Genomic DNA, 21,733 nt, shown 5'->3' on the forward strand with positions numbered 1-21,733 from the left:
AGTTAACAACCATCTGACCATCACCTTATAGTTGCCTGACATTCTGGTGTGGGCTGTGGCAGTGGGTGGGGAGGCTCTGCTGCCCTGCTCATGCCTGACTAGCTACCTACCGTAACATTTCATCTCTGTCCTATGGGTTTCTTGTGCCTGCAGCCTTGGGCTGGCCTATATCTTTGTCTCTATGAATTTATAGTGACTCTTACTTAAAGCATTTTAGCAACAAAATGATTTCTTTTCTCATATTCCCATTTCCCATGTTCTTTAAGTAGATGAGAAGCCTGTTTTTCAGCTAACTGCCACAAGGGGCTGGACTCCCTTCTCCACCCCTTCAAATACGACCTTGAAGGTTTTGATGCATGTTGAGAAGATGGAAGCAATTAGAGAAAGGGAGGCTACAGGAGAAAGTGAGAGGAATACTCGTGAAAAGCCTTCATGTGCTCACAAAAACAGCAGCCCTTGCATTCTAGAAGGCAATGTTTATTTAACCTCTTGATGTAATGTAGTAACTTCTGGAGGACTTGGGGCTCGGGGGAAAAACTCACAGGTGACGAAGGAAAAATTTTCCCTCCTCCCAAAGGGGTGCCAACTGAAAGAAAAGGAAGTAGGTGGGACCTTAAAGGGTCAAAGTGAGGCCCTATGCAAGCAGACAAACTGCTTTAAAGGCCACCAGAAACTTGGCCCTGGGGCATAACAGGAATGAAAACCATATGGTAAGTCATAAGGAGCTGGCAGAACCAATGTTACAATTAGTGACTGGCCTGGCAATTTGCCAGCAGACAGGGAAAGGGTTGGAGATCATCTGAGCTGGTAGGATAAAAAAAATATATAAATCTTAGGGATATCCACAAGGAGCCCATGTCTTTGCTGCCTGCAAGTGCACTAAAAATCATAGGTGCACAAATAACAGAGTGTGTATAAGTCACGTGTCATATGAAATGAAAGCAAAGGGGCAATTTGCCCATGAGGCAAATGGTCCAGCTGGTGTCCAAGGCCATTTCATCACATTGGTGCAAAAGTAACTGCGGTTTTTGCCATTACTTTCAATGGCAAAGACTGCAGTTACTTTTGCACCCCAACTTAATAAAACAGACACAGAGAAGACAGGTAAATAAGCAGTGCAGTTTCTTGGGAAAGCCAATTTTAATTGAAAAAGCAGAGGAAACCCCAGACATAGCACAGTTTTAGGCTTTAGCTCTACCGTTCTCACAAGCCTTCTGTCCATCAGGGCCATTTGTGCCTCAGTTCTACTGGGAGTAGACCCCAAGCTCCTTCCCACCCCTACAAGCCACCCATCAGTGTGAGCTGAGAGATCAGCCAGGGGGTGTGGGAGCAAGCCTCTTGTTCCCAAGAGAAATTGTTCTAAATGTTGGTTAGTAAGCAGGAGAGTGAAAAGACAGAAGAAAACTGCATACAGGAGGTGAACACCTCCAGACAAAGGAGGTGAAGTGTAGAAGTATCTTACCACTGGGGAATGTACCTGAGCCATGTGGAAACTGGGTATGTTATTGGTGGCAGGTGCCCAAGTTACTGGCAGTGAATCCGTATGAGTCTGCAGCAACCTCAATTCTTGCTTCCCCGGAAGAAAGAATACGACTGAGGGGCATAAAGCAGAAGACACCAAGGCAAGTTTTAGAGCAAAAGTGAAAGCTTATTAAAAAGCTTTAGAGCAGGAGTGAAAGGAAGTAAAGTACACTTGGAAGAGGGCTAAGTGGGCAACCTAAGAGATCAAATGCATGGTTTGACTTTTTGACGTGTATAGTTGACGTGTTTCTTGGATCTTGCATTCTTCCCGTGATTCTTCCCTTGGGGTGGGCTGTCTGCATGAGTAGTAGCCTGCGAGCACTTGAGAGGGGAGCATGTGCTGTGTTTACTGGAGTTGTACACATGCTCACTTGGGACGTTTTTCCCTTCCCAGTGTGGCATTTCTAGAGGAAGGTCATATACCAGTTAAACTCCGCCATTTTGCCTCTTAATGCACATGCTTGAGCCCACTCACCCAACTCCTGAGATCTTATTGGAAAGCTGCTGATTATCAGTTTTAGGTGTTTTCTATAATATCTACTGGAAGACTGCCCTTCCCTGCTGCCAGCTGTGACCAATTTTTTTTTTTTTTATTTGATACGGAGTCTAGCTCTGTCACCCAGGCTGGAGTAAGTGGCACCATCTCGGCTCACTGCAAGCTCCACCTCCTGGATTCACACCATTCTCCTGCCTCAGTCTCCTGAGTAGCTGGGACTACAGGCGCCTGTCACCACTCCTGGCTAACTTTTTGTATTTTTAGTAGAGACAAGGTTTCACCATGTTAGCCAGGATGGTCTCGATGGTCTCGATCTCCTGACCTCGTGATCTGCCCTCCTCGGCCTCCCAAAGTTCTGGGATTACAGGCGTGAGCCACCGCACCCAGCTGAGATCTGACAGTTTTATCAGAGGTTTCTACTTTTGCATCTTAATCATCTTCTCTTGCAGCTGCCATGTAAAAAGTACTTTTTGCCTCCCACCATGATTCTGAGGCCTCCCCAGCAATGTGGAACTGTAAGTCCAATTAAACCTTTTTTTTTTCCCCCAGTCTCAGGTATGTCTTTATCAGCAGCATGAAAACAGCCTAATACAGTAAATTGGTACCAGTAGAGTGGAGTGCTGCTGTAGATACCCGAAAATGTGGAAGCAACTTTGGAACTGGGTAACAGGTGGAGCTTGCAGCAGTTTGGAGAGCTCAGAAGAAGACAGGAAAGTGTGGGAAAGTTTGGAACTTCCTAGAGACTTGTTGAATGGCTTTGACTAAAATGCTGATATCGATGTGGACAATAACATCCAGGCTGAGGTGGTCTCAGATGGAAATGAGGAACTTTTTGGGAATTGGAGCAAAGGTGACCCTTGTTATGTTTTACCAAAGAGACTGGAGGCATTTTTCCCCAGAGATTTGTGGAACATTGAACTTGAGAGAGATGATTTAAGGTATCTGGCAGAAGAAATTTCTAAGCAGCAAAGCATTCAATAAGTAACTTAGGTGCTGTTAAAGACATTCAGTTTTAAAAGAGAAACAGAGAATAAAAGCTTGGAAATTTTGCAGCCTGATAACGTGATAGAAAAGAAAATCTCATTTTCTGAGAAGTTTTTCAAGTCAGCTGTAGAAATTTGCATAACGAACTAGCAGAATGTTAGTCACCAAGACAATGTCTCAGGGGCATGGTCAGAGATCTTTGTGCCAGCACCTCCCGTCACAGGCATGGAGGTGTAGAAGGAAAATTTGGTTTTGTTGTCCAGGCACAGGGTCCCTGTGCTGTGTGCAGCCTAGGGACTTGGTGCCCTGCATCCCAGCAGCTTCAGCCATGGCTGAAAGGGGCCAACATAGAGCTCAGGCCATGGCTTCAGAGGGTGCAAGCCTCAAGCCTTGGCAGCTTCCATGTGGCGTTGAGCCTGCAAGTGCACAGAAGTTAAGAATTGAGGTTTGGGAGTCTCCAACTGATTTCAGAAGATGTATGGAAATGCCTGGATTCCCAGGCAGAAGTTTGCTTCAGGGGCAGGGCTTTCATGGAGAACCACTGCTAGGGCAGTGCAACAGGAAAATGTGGGGTTGGATCCCCCACACATTGTCTCTACTGGGGGAACAGCTAGTGGAGCTATGAGAAGAGGGCCACCGTCCTCCAGACCCCAAAATGGTAGAAACACTGCCAGCTTGTACCTTGTGCCTGGAAAAGCTGCAGACACTCAACATCAGTCCATGAAAGCAGCCAGGAGGTAGGCTGTACCTTGAAAAGCAACATAGGCAGAGCTGCCTAAGACCATGGGAACCCACTTCTTGCATTAACATGACCTAGATGCAAGACCTGAAGTCAAAGGAGATCATTTTTGAGCTTTAAGATTTGACTGCCCCAGTGGATTTCAGACTTGCATGGGGCCAGTAGCCCCTTTGTTTTGGTCAATTTCTCCCATTTGTAATGACTGTATTTACCCAATACCTGTACCCCATTGTATCTAGGAAATAACTAGCTTGCTTTTGATTTTACAGGCTCAGGCAGAAGGGATTTGCCTTGTCTCAGATGAGACTTTGGACTATGGACTTTTGGACTTTGTGGGACTGTTGGGAAGGCATAATTGATTTTGAAATGTGAAGACGTGATGCCAGGTGCAGAATGATATGGTTTGGCTCTGTGACCCTATTCAAATCTCATCTTGAATTGTACTCCCATAACTCCCAAGTGTTGTGTGAGACAGCTGGTGGGAGATAATTTGAATCAAGGGAGCGGTTTCTTACATACTTTTCATAGTGAATAAGTCTACGAGATCTGATGGGTTTATCAGGAATTTCCACTTTTGCATATTCTTCTTTGTCTCTTGCCACCACCATGTAAGAAGTGCCTTTCACTGCCCCCATGATTCTGAGGCCTCCCCAGTCATGTGGAACTGTAAGTCCAATTAAACCTCTTTTTCTTTCCAGTCTCAGGTATGTCTTTATTAGCAGCATGAAACGAACAAATACACTCGTGTAACCAAAACCCAAAGATTACCTTTCACCATCCTTTACAGTGAGTCACAATCTTCCCCATAGTGAAATCAATTTTGTTTTATAGTCCTATAAATATCAAGAAAGACATTAAATTACTAGGTCATATGGTAGCTCTATGATAAACTTACATTCAATTACCAATGAGTTTTGTCCTAGCAATGTTCTGGATGTTGTGTATCTTCCTCAACATTTGGTTTAGTTTTCATCATTCTACTAGGTTTCTAGTAATTTCTCACATTGACGTAGTTGCTATTCACTAATCAGTAGTGATATTGGGTAACTTTTCAAATCCTTGGTAACCATTCATATATCTTATTTTGTGGAAAGTCTCTTCAACATTATTTTTATACTTTGCCTATTAAAAAATTGGATTTGGAGTTGTATTTTGTTGTTGTAGTTTTTGTTTCTGAGACAGATTCTCACGCTGTCACTCAGGCTGAAGTGCCGTGGCATGATCACCATTCACTGTAGCTTCGACTTCCACTGGCTCAGGTGATCCTTCCACTTAAACCTCCTGAGTAGCTGGGACTACAGAACATTCCACCATGCCAGCCTAATTTTTGTATTGTTTGTAGAGATGGGGTTTTGATGTGTTTCCCAGGCTAGCCTCAAACTCCTGGGTTCAAGCAATATACCCATCTTGGCCTCCCAAAGTGCTAGGATTACAGTCGTGAGCCACCACACTCAGCCAGGAGTTATTTTATGTATTTTGTTTATGAAGATTTTTGTCAGATATATGTATTATTAATATTTTCTCTAAATCTGAAGCTGGCCTATTCTTCTGATAAAAAGGGGAATCAATTAGTTTATTTTACTTTATTTTCAGTGTTTGTGAGTTCTGTCTGAAAAAAAGTTTTTTTTTAATCATGGTAATTAGTGTATTCTGTGTTTCCTTTTTGAAGCTATACAGTTTTCACTTTAAAATTTAGATTTACAATCATCCCTGTCACCTTTGTGTGGTATGAAATATAGCTCAGCATTGTTTATTTTTGTTCCTATAGGTTCAGTTTTTCTAGCAAAATGTATGAATATCTATTGCCTTTGCTTTTATTGGCACCTTTATAAATAATCATTTATTGTATATATGTATATCTAATTTTGCTCTCTGTTTCACTATTTGTCTAATCTTGCAGAAACTTCACACTATTTTAATTATCATAGGTTTATAGTAAAACTTAAAATATGATAGTATGGAGTCTTCCAAATTTATTCTTCTTTGTCAAGATAATTGTGATAAATCCATAGATTTTATATCAGTGTATAAGTTTTACTTCATTTTTATGAAATTCTACAAAAAAAATTTGGAATATTAATCAGAATTGCATTGATTCTATAGGTCACTTTGGCGGAAACAACATTTTTATGACATTACATCTAACAACTAGAAGCATTGTATATCTATTTATTTAGATTATAATAATTTTTTCTCACTAATGCTTTGTGTTTATCAGTAAGCATATTTTACACATCTTTTATTAAATCTATTTCTTGTGTTTTATGTTATTTTTCTGCTATTGCCACTGAAAGTTTTATTCAATTTCTAAGGTTTTTTTTTAATATATGTATGTATAGAATTGCACTTGCTTTTTCATTTAAACTTTTTTCATGTACCTTTGTTGGTTTCACTTCTTCGATTTAGTAGGCTTAGGGTAGATTCCTTTTTATTTTTATTTAAACAATCCTGTTCAACTGATAAAATCAATTACACTTTTTTAATGCCATTTATACTATTTATTTATTTTTATTGCCTTATTGCACTGAAAAGACCACCAGTAAAAGCTAAATAGTAGTTATGACAGAAGATACGCTTGACATTTTTCTAACATTAGGAAGAAATCATATTGTTCCATTAAGTAGAAGATAATTGTTGATTTCTCTAGATGCTCTTTCTTCGTATGAGAAAGTTCCCTTTTGTTGCTGCTTTGCTGAGGGGTTTTTATCATTAATGGATAATAATTTTGTAAAATAATTTTTCTGCAGCTATTGAGATCATATAATTTCTATCAATTACATTCTGTGACTGTAAGGAAATACCTGGGTTGATTTTGAAATGTCAAATCAACTTTGCATTTCTGAGGTAATCACCTCTTGTTATAATGTGTTTTCCTTTCTACAATATTGCAGAAATCAATTTGATAATTTTCTTAAAAATTTTGACAACTATGCTTATATCAGTTAGTAAATTGTATTTTTATAATGTCCTCAGCAAGGTACAATATTAAGATTACAGTAGGTGATTAAACATGCTAGGACATTTTTCCATTTGCCAATTTTCTAAAATAGTTGTATACAATTTTTTTTCCTAAAATGTTTGATAATATTCACCATTTGAGGTTTCTTTTAAAATTTATTATTTCAATTTATTTAACAGATATAGGGCTTGTGAGGTTGTCTACCTCATCTTGTGTCAGTTTTGTAGATTGGTTGTTTTTCAAAACTGTGCCCCTTTCATCTGTGCTGTCGACTGTGTTGGCCTAAAGTTGTTCATATTATTCTCTTGGTGTCTTTTAAAGTCTGTAAATATATGGTGACATTCTTCTATCAACACCAATGTTAATTTATTTGTTCTCTCTTTTTTTCTGGATAAGTCTTGTTAGAGATTTATCAATTTTGCCAATTATTTAGATAACAAACTTTTAACTTTTGATGGCTTTCTCAATTCTTCTTGTTAGGGCAAGAACAATGATCATATTGAGGAAATTACTGCTGCATTTTAAACTCTTTCAGATTCGTTTCATTTCTACTTGCCCTCCACTTTTGTTAATAGCTCAGCCAGCAGACTCTCCTCAACCTAATTTTCAACAAGCCATATTATCTGCTTACCTGAACTGAAGCCATAGATTTGCTCCCAATAACTTATTGCCATTCTCCATTCCTCTACGAATGAAATGAAATTCAGCTATTCCGTGCTTCCTTGAAAACAATACTCCTTGATAGGACTATTTTATCCAGATATTTTATATTTTCATAGAAGGAAAGGTCTTCCAGTATTATAATCAGAAGTAATCCTCTATAGGTGATTTTTAACTTTTATAAACTATTTTATTTTAGTTTTGAATTTTCTCTGATAGGTGATTTTTAATAAATCAACAATTAGAGACTTCTGAGAGATTCATTTAATATATTTGTCACTCTAGTTTAGCTTAAAGAACATCAGGCTTATTTACTTCCTTCAAAAGCAGAGCAATAACTAAAGTTGCCTTTGTTTTTTTGTTTGTTTTCTCCTTTGTGTCAGACACTGAGAAGTGAGGAAGTTGTAAAGCTTTTATCCTTCTTCATTTCTTCTTTTAAAATGTGTATCTTTTAATCTACAATAATTGTGAAGCTAAACTGAGGGAAATATAATTTTATTAGCCTCTCTAACATGACATATTGTAGAGTGATTATATTTCTGATAAATTGTTAACCAAATAGATAAGTCTAGTGAAGTAAAATCTAATTTTGTAATCCAGGCAAAATTCATAAGCATCTCTGAAAATTTTCTTATATTCATATCCCTGGAGAATTGTGGCCTTACACAATATTCTGTAAGAGTCATGCATGTTTTTGTAAAAATAGATGTTGTAATGAAAAGAAAACAGGCTGTATAAACGCAAGATTTGGGCTTGAAATCCATCTCTGAATTAAGTTAATCTCTGTTTTTTCTGTGTGAAAAATTATGCATATATTAATATCTATCTTCTATGATATAAGAAACAAAAGAGCTTATAAATGCAAAAGTGCTAAAAATACCTGGGAAACACAATATAATTGATTTTATTACTCAGTTGTTAGCTCATTGTACTGCTAGATTTGATGCAGTGGCTAAATAAAAATTTAAAAATCAAAACAAAACAAAATAGAAAACTTGCAATCTAAATGTCTGTCACCTGAAGGTGAACCATAAAAGAGCTGAATGTTATTTGTCTAGGGCCAGCTGGTAGAAAGCCTATGTCGAGTTAGTATTTCAATTTCATTATGGGTATTTAAAGAACACACACATTCATACACACTCACTCACCTGAGCCCCATTTTGTAAATTCTATTATGCCAAGTGCAGGCTTGGCACAATCACTAAGCAGAGCTGCTATCAAAAGGTCACTTTTACTCATTCCTTTAGAGCCATTAAAGAATAAGCATCAATTACATATTTTGCCTTGACTATTAGAAAGGTCAAAAGTTGTAAAAAGGCATACCTTTAACTTAAACATGTGATTATGCTTCCTGAAAATTACAGCTCTTGCATTTATTTATAAAAGATAACAATATTTTCTCAAAGGGCAAGAACTGGCAAAAACCATGAAATTTGTTTTTATAGTTTCATGTTTTTTAGCTGATACACAAATTATCTGTGGTGTTGAGGGAATAATGTTAGGCAAAGAACAAAACAGTGATTTAATTTTTAAAAACGTGTCATTTTAATGATAAAAGTGATTTATGTTTAGTGTAAACAAGAAGAGGTCAATGTTCTAAAAGCAGACTGGAAAACAAACACACACACATACACACAAAAATAGCCCTCTACTTGGTATGCTAAATGAGATATAAGATTACTGCATTTGCAAAAATTGCTTTTGTCTATTTAAAACATATTATTTGCCAGCTACTTTAACTGTTCTCAAATAGTTTGTCTTTGAAACTGTATAAAATTCTATGGGCTAGGGGACAGGGTGTTTCAAAGAAAGAGAAGAAAATAACTAAAAGTACCTTTTTTTTTTTAAACCTGGAGAGCGTTAATTATCAGCCTAGCAATACCACAAACAGCACAAAAGTTCCAAAAACACCCTATTCGATTTTAAAAGTTGATTTTATTTTTCTTGAATTATTTTATTTAAGTGAGTCCAGTCTCAAAAATAATAAGATCAAACAGGAAATAAAATACAAGAAAATAGATAAACTAAGGGTCAATACCTAGAAAAATTACCTTAAACATTTTACATGTCATGTTATAATTTTTAATAAAGTAAAATAAAACATGCAAAAAAATGGAATCATGTTACAAATACTGTTTTACGAAGTGTTTTTAACATATTAAGAATTGTTTTCCATGTACCTATATCTTTCTGTATGTCATTATTTTTAGTGGCTGCATTTTATTCTGTTAGACAGCTGTATTTATTCTTTATCAATGAAAAGTGTATTTCCAGGCTTTCATAATCAAAAGCATATTTTTCTTCATATATTTTTATGTTTTCCTGAGTATTTAGTAATAAATTACACATATTGGAATCCTTGGATCCAAAGGTAAGGGAAAGTTTAACGATTTGAAGCCAAACTAACAATTTCCTTCATCTACTTGTACCAATTTATTTGTCCAAACACATTGTGTGAACTTTTAGTATCACATCATTTGTATCTCTTTATTTAATCAGTTTTTAATTCACAAAAATCAGGGAATTTAAAACTAATAATTATTATTTTTTTCCAAAATCAGGCTTTCTCAGATTTCTGTACAACATTACATAGAAAGACAATTAAAGAAAACACATAAAATGTTGAACCTAAACTCTATCAACTGTGAATTCTACATTCAGCAAAAGTACCTTTAATCTGTGAAGACTAAGTCATTCTCACATTTCTGGGAATTAAGGAAATCTAAAATTAATGTATCCATCACTCAATTCTATGAGGTAAGTACAGTATTACATTTTATAGACAAAACACAGTATCTTGCCCAAGAATTTCATTTCAGAAACAATACTGTTAATCGCTTCATAATTTTTATTTTTATTTTTTGTCTTTTTAAATAATTTTTATTTTTTAACTTTTGCAGCGTATTGTAGATGTATATATTTATGTGGCACATTTTATGTGCACATAAATATATACACATTTCAGTGCACCCTCAACTATTATATTTTTGCCATATTGTTATCTGAAATACATAAGAGATGTAGGTAGGTTAAATCTGAAAGGGGAATCTCTGTCAGTGGAATGAATAAAAACACAGATCTCTGTCACCCAAGCATGGTTAGAAATGGAGGAAGTACAGAATATTTTCTTGCTCCCCACAATGATATATTAATTAGGTTTCTGCATTTTTTAAAATTTGGTTCTATATGCCTTTTAGTGAATGGAGACTCCAAATCTAAATTAAATTATTTGTTAGTCTTAGTTTTCACAGTCTCTTTTCATTTCCATAATTTTTGATTTTCTGTAGACATTTTAGTTTGCAATTGGGCAGATTGCATTAGCTAATAGCCAGTTGCTCTTTTTTGGCTGAAATTTACTCTGATGTTTTAAGAAACTTCTGTGTTCATTAACTAAAAAAGTAAAGAAAGCCAAATATTATTTTTCTTTTATCTAACCTTAGATTAATTCATTCAAAGGGCAAGATATGCCAGAGTCATAAAACACTCCTAAGATTATATTGTTTTAATAACAGTAGTAGATTATTTCCCTTAATGGGTAATTATAGTTTGACTTTTACTTGTTCATTCCATAAATTTGTGAAAATCTGTGTTCCAACACAAGATGCATACATTGAATCATTTTTAAGTTGACCAAGGGAAACTTCAACTACCTTTTAATTCCTACAATAACATATGGGAAAGCTATTTTAATTTTTGTACTACAGAGGAGGGCTAACTTTTAAAAAGACATTTCTATTGTTGTTCAGCTGGTTAATGACAGAAGTATATTTTGCATCCAGATCTGTATGACTAAGAAAATATTCTATTCTTACTAAAGCATATCACTGCCTCTCCTCACACTCCACCCCTGTGCCTGAACCCAGAAAATGAATATAACAGTAAGAAGAATGTGAATGAGGATTTTTACACTGAGACACGTTATGAGCTTGTCAGTACATAGATTATAAATTTAAGTAAGTGAATAAACTCCTGTAAGGTATTAGAAAAATGGAAAACTAGTTTTCATTCAATCATGAGCCTTTTATATGCAATCACAGTTCCAATCACCACCTAAATACTAAAAACATGCATGAAAATTTTGCTGATTTTTACGACTTGAATAGAGAAATGTTTGGAAAGCTGCTAATCCTTGAGTTTTACTTATTGCCTCTACTTCTAGACATGGAAGTAGAAGAGTAAGTGATGTTTGGGCTCATTACTCCACTTTCTGAGCCTGGATATCTTCATGAGTACAAGAGCCAATCTCGTAATATTAACTAGAAGCAACTAGAAGCTTCCCTAGAAGCAACTGGAAGATTTACATAATAGCTACAAAAATAGCATTTATTGTATGTTTGCTATATTCCAGGCATGGTTCTAAGAACATTATATGTATTCATTCATTTAATTTGCACATGGCCTTATGAGCTAGGTCATATTATCATTGACGTTTTACAGGCAGAATAGAAACGCAGAATTGTTTACCAAATGAACCCCAAGCAATCCAGACTCCAAGATCTGTGCTATTAATCACTGTGTTCAGCTGCTTTTCATCAAAGGATGGTTTGAAAGCACTTTGTAAACTGCTATTCAGTAGGTAATTTTTACTAATTATTTCTAATATTGTGTTATTTCATTATATATATGCCTATAATATATATATGTATCTACTGAATATTATTTAATCAAAACTGTCATTTATGATATGTGTTAAATGCTCTTTTATTATAACTATTTAAGTAGGCTCAGAGTTAGGCATTAAAATATGTTTTATATATTTACATAGTTCAAATGAGTGATCTTGCTGGATAATACTTCTTTAATTACTTATATGCGGCAGTAATCTCATTTTCAATGTGAAGACATCAACAGAAGATACAAAACTGAAATTGAGTGTCTTTAACGTAAACTTTCTTGACTCGTTGAGGTAGCTTTCTTCCTTTCTTATGCAGGGTTGTTAACGAACGTTAAATTCACACAAAGTGCTTATGGCCGCTCCTCAGATAATGCCTGCTTCCCTTCATTCCTCATATATACATGGCAGAGCCAATGAGCTGAGAACAGAAGTTCAGAGTGCCTTCTCCCAGACAAAAGTATACAGCAGTAGATATTAGTGCACCATTCTGTTTCTTCGCCTTCGGAGGCATGAGGTGGCCATTGTCAGCATGACAAAACTGCAGCAGCTCAGACCATTGAACAGATCCACGAAGGTCAGCTGCTTTCTACATCCGTGATACCTATAGACGATTTCATGTAAGCTAGAAATGAACTTGTTTCTGTGTGTATATGCTTGTGTGCGCATGCGTGTGTGTAATCCAAATGTGACATAAACCTATTTTATCCTGATTAAAGCAATATTTCACATAAACTCTGGACCTTTTCAATCATAAATAAATATCAGTTGTTACTGTATTTGGTTACTATTATATTTGCTAATGTTATTATCATTATCAAACCATGATATTCTGCAATCCCATTTATTTGTCCTTTTGTATGACTAGGGTTGTCTTGGAAAAAACTGGAAGTATTCATCATTGTCAAAACGTCTAAATTGGGGCTATACAACATAGTTACTGATACTGAGAAGTTCACCAGAAACTTTAGCCATTGCATCATGACCAAGATTTTGAAAGCTTCCTGACCCAAAAGTAATTTTAAATGTTAATTGGACAAAATATATTGGTAAAATACAGAAATTAAAACAATTATACTGAAAAACAGATGCGTGACATTTGAATCAGTAGGCCTTGCTAAGGGCTACCATTTTTAATTTTGGTATTTACTTATTAGTTAATATAAAATTTGCTTATTTGTATCCTGTGAAAGAATAATTAAAATAGTGACTGATCTTTCATAAATAACATCTTTCATAAGTTTGTGCTTATCACATTTCTGACAAGCACATTACTGTTATCATTGGCTTCTCATCCGAAACTGCTGATTAAAGGATATCCATTCCTCAATTGTGCCAATTGATTTTAATGATTATTCATATGAGATCACTGAGTGTGGGCACCTCTGCACTGAGGCACAAGTTGCATTGCCCCTGATTGTGTTCATTTACCTATCATTGGGATATATTTTCATGGTTATGGGAAGAGCAATTGTAAATGATATTGCCGTGTGAAGAAAAACATAACCAAAAGAAAAAAGTTCACTTCTCTAATGGTGGCAGGAGTTTAGCTTAGTTTACCTGATCTTTGACTTTACTATGCTATTTCACTGATTTATTGAAGGTCATTACTACTCATGTTTGTCGGTCTGAAATTACAAAGTTTTAGAAATTTTATAATTTTCCCACATTCTCAGGGTATTCTAGCAAACTAAGCATGACTCGAAGGGGAACTTCACAGGACATAAAGGAAAAAATAATAACAAAAGCATAGTACATTAATGGAAGACTTAAATTGGATTCCCTAAGATCCATCACAGAATCCTTTTTTTTTCAGAACTCTTAACATATTTCAACAATAACATATTTTTCCATTGTAACTGTTTCAACATTTTTGATATTTTTATAAAGCTGCCTTTCCCTTAAGTATATATTATGTGCCTATTTTATTTTATATTTTTTAGTCGTTGTTTTGTTTTGTTTTTGTTTTTTGAGACGGGGCCTTGCTCTGTCATCCAGGCTGGAGTGCAGGGGCATGATCATAGCTTAATGCAGTCTCAACTTCTTGGCTTAAATGATCCTCCTACTTCGGCCTCCTAATGTGCTGAGATTACAGACATGAGCCACTGTGCCCAGCCTATGTCTGTTTTATTAACAAATTCATGTCTGACATCCAACAAAATGCCTCACACTTACCAAATATTAAAGTTTCTCACTACTGACAGTAAATGACATGAACTGTTTCAGTCTTTGTGAAGGTCAATTTTGCAAATTTAATTAAAATTCTAAAAATATATTTATTTTCCTTAAATGATTTAATATTTAGAAACTTATCCAATTAAAATAACTTCCACGGATTCAAAAAGTATGTGCATAAACAGAGACTTCACAAAATGATTGTAAAAATCCTTTTTTTTTCCCCGGTTGCTGCTCGCTGTCCCGGTCCGCGCCAGCTCCCAGTGCGCCTCGTCGCCATGCCTCAGAAAATTGAGGAAATCAAGGGATCTAGAACTAGAAATACCATTTGACCCAGCCATCCCATTACTGGGTATATACCCAAAGGACTACAAATCATGCTGCTATAAAGACACATGCACACGTATGTTTATTGTGGCACTATTCACAATAGCAAAGAGTTGTAACCAACCCAAATGTCCAACAACGATAGACTGGATTAAGAAAATGTGGCACATATACACCATGGAATACTATGCAGCCATAAAAAATGATGAGTTCATGTCCTTTGTAGGGACATGGATGAAATTGGAAAACATCATTCTCAGTAAACTATCGCAAGGACAAAAAACCAAACACCACATGTTCTCACTCATAGGTGGGAATTGAACAATGAGAACACATGGACACAGGAAGGGGAACATCACATTCCGGGGACTGTGGTGGGGTTGGGGGAGGGGGGAGGGACAGCATTAGGAGATATACCTAATGCTAAATGACGAGTTAATGGGTGCAGGAAATCAACATGGCACATGGATACATATGTAACAAACCTGCACATTGTGCACATGTACCCTAAAACCTAAAGTATAATAATAAAAATAAAAATAAAAAAAGAAAATTGAGGAAATCAAGGACTTTCTGCTCACAACCCGACGAAAGGATGCCAAATCTGTCAAGATCAAGAAAAATAAGGACAACGTGAAGTTTAAAGTTCGACGCAGCAGATACCTTTACACCCTGGTCATCACTGACAAAGAGAAGACAGATAAACTGAAGTAGTCCCTGCCCCCTAGGTTGGCAGTGAAGGAACTGAAATGAACCAGACACACTGATTGGAACTGTATTAAAATAATAAAAATCCTAAAAAAAAAAAAATCCATTTGGTTTTCCATATGTATGTGCATCTACTTATGTAATATGTTTATTTTACATATGCATACTATTTACATTTTAAAATTCTCAACGTATTTTAATCATGTATTGATTAAGTAACTACAATGTATCTATAGTTCTAATACTTTACAATCATTTGAAACAGTGTGGTAAATCCTTATGTACTAACATGGAGAGATGCATGATGCATAGTTAAGAAAAAAATGAAAATGTAAAATAAAAAGGCTTATAATAATGTGTATGCATTCACACATGAATATTCTTTCAATTCTCAAAAATATATTTAGTAGACATTGCCTCTTGGAATAGTATAAAAAGGGACTCTACTTTTTCAGTTTATAATTGAGCACAAATAATTAGAAAGAAGCTACTATATTAACATTATTTCCTAATCATGTATTTAACTGAGATAGAAAGGAGAAAAATATGACAACATAAAGGGGAAAAGTAAAATCATTACCTACAGTAGAAAATAATAATTATTTTTAAACTGTGTATTAACCATGCCAGGTAATCTCGGTATTCAGCTTTTTATTGGGAAAAAAATTCAATTTTTAAAACCTCTTTGCTTTGCATGTAATTCATGAGTCAGTGTGGAGTGGTCATACACAAAGCTTCCATTTGCTTACCGCACTTTATTAAAAGTTTTGAAGCTGACAAAACTTTTCCAAAAAAAAAAAAGAAAAGGATTTTGGAAATCTGTTTAGAAACAATTCTGATTAAGTCAGTGTATACTTTTTAAATGTCTCTTTTTACCAAGCAGTTTTGCATGATAATAGTGTATTTATTTCTTAACATTTCAAATTCTCTAGCTTTTGTATCCTTTTTACACCAAAAGTCATAATTATTTCCATAGCAACTATATTCATTGTCAAAGATAGAAATTTTTGACTTCTGTTGGGTATTTTTTAAGGAGCAAAGGAACATTTAAGCAACAAAAAGTGGTATTTTACAAAAATTGACAATAATCGAGAGAGAAAAAAAGTACTGGGTGGCTCCTTTAATAACTTACACAGATAACTTATTAAAACTATAAGTTATTGCCAAAACTCAACATGATTTTTCTTTAGTAACCTCGTTTTAAATAATATTTTTTTTGCAGTCATAATTTCTTCTTGTACTGAGATAAGTCAACAACCATAAAATGAATAATATATATTTACATATTTAGTTAGGGAATTTGATATAAATATCTAATTTTCTGACCTTTCATTTTTTATTTAAAAAAATGAGTCAAAAACTAAATTAAGTCAAAAATTCCATCTAAAAAGTAAAGAATTCCTTTTCTCTCAACCCTCTCCAAATTTCTATCAACACGTTACTTAGTGTAGTATTATATATTGTAATTTAGAAAATAAACACTTTATTTACTTATGCTCTTTTATGATCAATAGGTAATAAGTATTTGCCGTAACACATTCACGAATACAAGAATGATGAACTTTGAAGCCAAACTTGTTTTCTTGCAGCTTTTATTGCTTGAAGTTACTGTTTGGCACCACCGGATGGAGATACAGAGTTAGTAAAGTAGAGGGGAATAGTTTTTATTTTATCATACCTATGGATTTGTTTACAGATGGCAGGTTATTTTAGCTGGATCTTCCTGGCAGTTATTACTCTACCAGCAACAAAACATGCTTTATAAGTAGAGAAATTAGATACAGAATATTAGACTTGCTGTGCCGCATGCCACGTGGTGAGTTGATTGAGGATCCCAAGCTACTGGTTTCACTTCTAATTCATTGTTTAGTAAATCAGCAAGTACAATAAAAGAACAAAAAGATTAAGCTAGTAAACATTTTAAATAGAGGTGCTTTATGTGTGCCATCATATCAGTTTATTGATGAAATTTTAACTTGAAGAAAAAGGAAATTTCTTTATATAGTTTATTTATATATTAAATTTAAAATGTACCAAACAACTCATATGTGAAAAATATGTGTTGTAGCCTTTTCTGTAATAAATGTACACATCCTTTTGTCTTTACTAATAAGCATAATTTAGTGAAAGTGACAAAAAAGCAATGAATTATACAAAAGTTAGAGGAAGTACTAAAACTGGACAAACTCTGGAACTAACACTCTCAAGTTTCAAAGTTGAAATATGAGGAATAAGTTGTACTTTGTTATAATGTCCCTTTCAGGGACTTAGCCGGGCACGGTGGTGGGTGCCTGTAGACCCAGCTACTCGGAAGGCTGAGGCAGGAGAATGGTGAGAACCCGGGAGGCAGAGCTTGCAGGCCATTGCACTCCAGCCTGGGCGACAGAGCAAGACTCCGTCTCAAAAAAAAAAAAAAAAAAAGACACATACACACAAAAATATTCAATGCAGGAAGGATATCCTTTTTCACAAATCATTCTGGGGTATTTGGATGTCCATAGGCCAAAAGAATGAATGTAGACTTAAACGTCATAATTTACACCAAAACTAACCCATAATTCATCATGGACTTGCAAGTAAAATATTAAGCTATAAAACTTTTAGAAAAAAAAGAGTAGCATAATATTGTACTATGGGATTGATAATGTGCACAGATGTAATACATATGACAACAGTAGCAAATATCCCTGTAAGAAAGTAATCTATTTAAAATCCACAGATGTTTTTTGTAGATTCCATATGCGAGATTACACAGTAATTGCCTTTTTGTGTCTGGTTTATTCAATTTAGCATAACATCCCCCAGATTCATCCTTGTTGTTGCAAGTGACAAGCTTTCCTTCTTTTTATGGATAAATAATATTTTATTTTGTTCTATTCCAATAATATTCCACATTTTCTTCATTCATCTATAGACGGCCACTTCATTTCTTCCCATATCCTTGGCTATTATAAATAATTCTGCAACGAACAGAACATAAAGCTGTAGATATCTCATATATATATGTGTGTGTGTGTGTGTGTGTGTGTATAAAATGGACTTCATAGAAGCAGAAATAGAATAGTTGTTTCCAGGGGCTGTAGGGTAGAGAAAATGGGAGATGTTGGCCAATGGGTAAAAAGTTTCAGTTACAAGATGAATATATTTCCAGAACGTACAGTACTGTGATTATAGTTAATATTATTGCATTGTTGACTTGCAAAGAGAATAAATTTTAAATATACTCACATACATGCACACACACAAAAATTGTAACTAATTGTGATAGATATGTTAATTTGATTGTGATAATCATTTCAAAATATAGATATATATCATATCATCACATTATGTCTTGAACATATTCCATTTTTATTTGTCAATTATAGCTCATTAAAGCTGAGAAAAAAATCTACATAATATGCTATCTTCTTCATAAAGCTCTTTTGTAGTCTAAACTTGATATTTTATATCTACTAGCACTATGTATTTGCCTTATGTTACTTTTCAAATATTACCTTATTGTACTGATAATTGTTCATATTTTAGATCTTCTAATACCTTTTAATCTTCTTGATAACAAGGCCTGCACATTTTCACTCTAAAATAACTCTTTATATGTAGTGAATACCTAGTATTTGTTCCAAAAAATAAACTATTTTTTAAAAAATTAAGTAGGTTAATAAAAGGTCATTTGAAATTACTGCACTTGTCAGAAACATTGGTTCTACCAATGATATCTGGAAAAAATTACCATTATTTCTACATTATTACATCTATATTCTCTTTCATAATTTTAATCTACATCCTTAAAGTAGTACTTGTTCAAAGAATAGTGAATACTGTAATAAAATGCTTCAGTAACTAAATATTATAGGCAAAGAAACTGTTCAGGAATCCTCCCTGGGCAATGAGAAGAATTTTTCCAGTATGGAATGTGTCCTGGTTGAAGTTGAGTGAGGTTATGGTTAGAAAATTAAGAAAGATCCTTCAGAAAAGATTTCCCATTGGGGCATTTATTGTGAAAGAGTAGTTACTGAAAAATCCCCAAATATGAAAGAGTCTGTGTGTGCATGTGTGTGTATGTGTGTGTTTATAGGTATATATATATAAAATATATGTGTGTGTCTATATTTAATATTTAATATATAATATATTTAATATTATTTGGAATAGATTATTTCAATCTCAATGTAAGCTTATTTTAAATGATATTATAGATGAAAGCTATGAATATGAACCATTCTACATATATAAAATAGTTACTGTATATATATATTACTGTATATCTATATCATAGTTACTATATATATTATAGTTACTGAATAACTTGGAGGGAATATTAATAAATTTCCTTGAAGTGTCCAATTCCTTTTCTACTGTGGTTTTTAGAGTTTTAAAGGCTTTTTAAAAAGTTTTGTGGCAGTTGTGTAGATATGTATTGAACTATTGTTTTTTACCACAAGGAGAGCAGTTAAGTACTGTTTCTACTTCTTTTATATAGAATATGAAAGTGACTGTTAAAATAATGGCTTATATAAGTGAGCTTTATGGATCAGATATATTCTCTCTTTCTATACTTTCATATATGTTCTTAATTATTTGAATGGTTCATATTATTACATAGCTTTCCTCCATAATATCATTTTAAATAAGCTTATATTAATTAGATTGAAATAATCTATTACAAATAATATTAAAGCATGCGTTTTATTGAGAGGCAGAAACTCCTATCCACGCTGGTGGAAATGCACAGCACTCCTGGATAACAATTTGACAATAAATAGTAAAATCTTATCATGTGCTCAGCATTGTTCATACACGACAAATTTTTATAAGAATTTGTCACCCAGTGTCTTTGAATGATTTAGTATTTCCTAAATTAACCCTAAACGTTTATAATGCATTTCTTCAAGCACAGTTGTAAAAGTGATTTACATTTCATTACTTTTCTTTTCATCTACCTCCTGGTAATATTCAGGCATTGTTTTTAGTTCTCCTTTCTGGAGGATTAATTTAAACAAATTTTGGCAATAAGTTGGTATTTTTTTATACAGTTTTTACCTACTTATAGGGACACATGACTTTCAGAAACTCCTAGGTTAAGTAAGTACACTTGTACTTCTACAGTGCAGGGATGGTTTTAATATATTTATTTAAAATGTCCAACCTTGTTGTTATCCATCCTGGTTGTGCCATTTACCAAAATTCAAAAAAGAAAAAAATCACAGAGAATATTTATGTTAACCCATAAGAACCTAGAATAACACAATAAAGAGAAACAGTTTCAGAAATTTTTAATTAAAGAGCTATTGAAACCACATTCTTAAATTATTTATTTTCTACACATGACTAAAATTTCAGTAGAGCAAAAATTTTTAAAAGGAAAAAAGAAAAGCTTTTGAGAGAGGCGTAACTATTGGGCATAGCTAGACAAGGGTGGAGAACTAATTATTTTTGTCTTTTTTTCCTGTATTTTTTCCATGGTAGGGTATGCTTTTGGCCTGTGTATTTTCCACCTCCAGATAATACTGCATTTCAGAGCTTCACCCAAACAAGAGTAATACAGTGTAGCAGTAAGTCATCTATTTTCTGTCTGTTAGAGTAAGACTACCTTCTATTTTGATGTTTTTAAGCCTTTTGTGGGAGGGTTCTAATTTTAGACTTACAGAAAATTGCAGAAATAGTAAAGAGAGTTTCCATATATCTCTTGCATATTTTCACCAAATGTTAACATCTTGTATAACCATTGTGTAATGATCAAGACCAGAATATTAAAACCAGTATAATAGTATTAACTAAACTAAATAACTAATTCAAATTTCATCTGTTTTTTTTTAACTATGATTATTTCATTTCTCTTCCAGAATACCACTTAGGATCCCACTTTGCATACACTTTTTTATTTTCTTCAGTCTCCTACAGTCTATAACACTTTCCCCTTTTATTCTTTGTTTTTTACGATCTTGACATTTTTGAAGAGCATTGATCAGTTGCGTTTTTCAGTTGTTTCTTAGTTTGAGTTTGCTGTTTCCTCATGAATGGACTGAATTGTGTTTTCTTGGCAGGAGTACCATAGAAATGGCAGTGTTTCCTCAGTGCATTTGCATTCCAGAGATCATGATATTGATATATCTTATTACTGGTGATGTTGTCTTGGATCACTTATGCAAGGTAGTTTCTCCAGGTTTCACCACTCTAAAATTAGTATCATTCCCTTTGCAATTAATGAATATATTGGGTACATACTTTGAGAGTTTGCAATTCGATTTCTCCTTAAAATTTTACTCACTAATTTTAATGTTGGCCAGTGAATGCTGTCTTCATTACTTATTAAAGTGGTACTTTCCAAATGGTGATTTTCCTATTTCCCTCTTGCATTTTACATTTAAAAAGAAGACAGAATCCTTCTCTATTTATTTGTATTGTACATGTTCATAAATGTTCATTTTATTTGATGCTTATAATCTTGAAGAAAAGAGTCAAACTCTGTAAAATATTTGAAGAGATGTTATCTGAGCCAAATATGAGTGACCATGGCCTGTGACACAGCCCTCAGGAGTTCCTGAGAGA

At 34.2% G+C, this 21,733-nt stretch overlaps 1 pseudogene; it reads left to right on the plus strand.

Moving 5' to 3' along the window:
* Nucleotides 1–12,503: 12,503 nt before the first annotated feature.
* Nucleotides 12,504–15,283, plus strand: LOC115838257 (annotated as a pseudogene).
* Nucleotides 15,284–21,733: the final 6,450 nt, after the last annotated feature.

Source organism: Nomascus leucogenys, chromosome 14 (assembly GCF_006542625.1).
Source record: "Nomascus leucogenys isolate Asia chromosome 14, Asia_NLE_v1, whole genome shotgun sequence".
Lineage (NCBI taxonomy): Eukaryota > Metazoa > Chordata > Mammalia > Primates > Hylobatidae > Nomascus > Nomascus leucogenys.